General features: G+C 32.1%; 1 long non-coding RNA gene across 1 annotated transcript in view; it reads left to right on the plus strand.

The window, feature by feature from the left end:
- LOC111087935 overlaps positions 1-3,122 on the plus strand; it is a 15,526-nt gene that overhangs the window by 5,537 nt on the left and 6,867 nt on the right. The window contains exon 2 of the long non-coding RNA XR_002612552.1: positions 1,875-1,877. This is a non-coding gene — a long non-coding RNA (uncharacterized LOC111087935). The remainder of the gene's footprint in view (positions 1-1,874; positions 1,878-3,122) is intronic.

Consider the following 3,122-nt stretch of genomic DNA (forward strand, 5'->3'; position numbering starts at 1 on the left):
AAATGCTTACACGAGTGAAGAGCTGCGAGGAGACTTGGCGAAGAAGAGAAAGGGAAGAAAGAAGGAGAGCTTTGCCGAGTTGTGACTTTGGAAGTTTTCATTCTTTCGGTGGATGACCACGTGGCGTCAGGCGTTTGTAGCGGAATTAGAGTATACAAAACTTTACACACATTATATAGGCTACACTAACCTGACGTTTAGGCGGTTCGTTTAACTATTATACGTGATGTACGTTTTTTGGGGGATGATTAATGAAAGTGTTCCAAACCGCAACATTAATTTCTTGACGACTTAATACCTACGTCAACTCGTAATCAACCAGTTCATCGTGAATCCTCGATAGGATATGGAAGAAGTTCCAGACTAGGAAAAAATATTTTATATTGCTTGTAAGTTTGTGAAACTTTTGTTTATAAATCATTGTATAACTATTGCTGTAAATTGTACTGTTGTGTGTATATATTAAAATATATTTGTATATAAGAAACCGCGTGTATCAATCTTGTTGGCAAATATTATAATCTGACTATATATCGGCTTTTACTTAACTGCTAAATCCAAAGTACAATTTAACTACTAAATTTAAAGTATCAATTAACTCCGTTTCAGACCATTTGAAATTCTAATACGTAACACTTGAAATCAAGGTTTAGCCATGAGTAGGAAATAAAGTCGAAAAGGAAATTTTAATTTTAACTTGTTACGTATATATATATATACACTTCAATATGTGGAATTATTTGTGAAAACAACAGCAACAACAAACAAAAAACAACACCTTAGTGAAATAATTTATTATTCCTGAACTTAGTAAAAGCAAAAAGCTGTTTACACAATGTCACGTTAACGCATGCAAAAGAGCATTTTCACGAAATGTTGCTTAACCAGTATGTTTTATCCCTATATTCTTCTCGAGTTATTAATTCCTTTGCATTTATTTTTTATGCTTATACGTTTTGCTAGCCTTGTATTGAATCATAACCAAGTAGGTCAAGAATTAGTTTTAATAGTTCTTTTATTTGCTGGATAGGAACTTACTTAATTATTATACCTTATTTACGAATAAACATTTTAATTAAGATAAACAACATATCACTGTAGATTTGAAATTCAAATATTTAAAGATAATATCATTTAGAATTCTATGAATCTAAGAAGTTATATGTTTTGCTAACCTGGTATTGAATCATAACTAAGTAGGCCAAGAATTAGTTTTAATAGTTTATTTGTTTACTGGATAGGAACTTACTTAATTATTATACCTTATTTACGAATAAACATTTTAAATAAGATAAACAACATGTTTGTTCGTTTGGAATTTCGCGCAAAACTATACGAGGGCTATCTGCGCTAGCCGTCCTTAATTTAGCAGAGTAAGACTAGAGGGAAGGCAGCTAGTCATCATCACCCACTGCTAACTCTTGAGCTACTCTTTTACCAACGAATAGTGGGATTGACCGTCACATTATAACGCCCCCACGGCTGAAAGGGCGAGCATGTTTGGTGTGACGAGGATTCAAACCCGCGACCCTCAGATTGCGAGTCAAGCGCCCTAACCACCTGGCCATGCCGGGCCGATAAACAACATATCACTGTACATTTGGCATTCAAACATTTAAAGATAATATAATTTAAAATTCTATGAACATAAGAAGTTAATGAAAAATGTGTGATTAATATAACTCTATAAGTTAATCCTTACAGTTAATAGACAATCTGTAGCCAATTTTATAGGCCTTTATGTATTTAAAGACAAAACTCTCTCACGAACTTGACAAATTCTAACGCTTTACAGTATTAAATAAAAACTTGTTTTTCCATCTCTCAATACCAGTGTGAGAATCTACTCATTCATTCAACTATTAAAGTAACAGTTAGTCTCAAACAAGTTGCCACACAGACAAATATTAATATCCTTGGTTCATTAATAAATACAATAATTACAGTTACACTCTAGAGAAGAAGGTTAAAAAATATTTATTGAATGGGTCTGCAATGTCTTCTATGCATAATATATAGTTCAGTCAGAAGATTTTCGAATTTATTTTCGGCAATTGTGTAGAAAATTAAAAATATAGTTTGTAGCCAAGGAGAATGTGTATCTAGATTTATGACCAGATTAAACTTTTCTGTACTTTTAAAGATTTTATAATGTTTTGTTTAAATAAAACTGTTGTAACGAATTTGTTATTATGTATTTATTTTTAATATGAACGTTGTTTGATTGAATTTGTATTGACAAATACGCGTGATTTGTAGTATCAGATATGTGTCGCTATAACGAATTTGTTATATTTGTTTTATTTCGAATAAGTTTATATTTGAGGGCGTGTCTAGCTTACTGTGATAGTTACATATGGCGAAACTCCCGCCAATTCTCCAAGATTGTAGAATATTCGTGAACACAAGAATCAACATTATATCCACTTCCGTTACTGGTATTGTTCGAACGTTCGAGAAAACATTGCCGGTTCGTATAAAAAAAAAAGACCAAGGCCAAAGAAGAAACAGAGAACATAGAAAAGACAAGTCTACTAGGAAACTATTATAACCATGTAAGCTATAAACTGTGATTTTCTATCCCAGTTATAAATTTCGAACGTCAGTGAATTCTCATCAACCGTTAGTAATCTGTCTAAAAATATTGCTGGTTTCTCATCGGACATTAGTGGTTTTACGAAAATATTATTTAACTTGGACGGTCCAAGAATTTAATGCCTGACAAAACTAGCTAGATTCCCGATAATTGTACATCGACTTCAAGTTAATTCGCTGGATATCAACGAAACTCTGAACTAGGAAGACGATCTTAGGTTATTTGTAAGTTGGTGAATTTTCTGTTTATGAAACTTTGTTTGTAATAACTAATCGTAATAGTTGCCATTGTAACTTATACTGTTGTATATATATATTAAAACGTATTTGTGTCAAAACAAAAACGGGATGAATCAATCTTGTTGGCAAAATAGTGTAACTTAAATAAAATATCGGCATATTTCTAAACACTAAATCCAGGGTATAGTTCAACTATTTCTGTTTATGAAACTTTGTTTGTAATAACTGTTGCGTCAGCAGTCACATGACTACAGTGACGCAACGTTTCTAGAATTATCATGTACTTT

This window comes from Limulus polyphemus, unplaced genomic scaffold (assembly GCF_000517525.1).
Source record: "Limulus polyphemus unplaced genomic scaffold, Limulus_polyphemus-2.1.2 Scaffold2872, whole genome shotgun sequence".
In the NCBI taxonomy this organism is placed as follows: domain Eukaryota; kingdom Metazoa; phylum Arthropoda; class Merostomata; order Xiphosura; family Limulidae; genus Limulus; species Limulus polyphemus.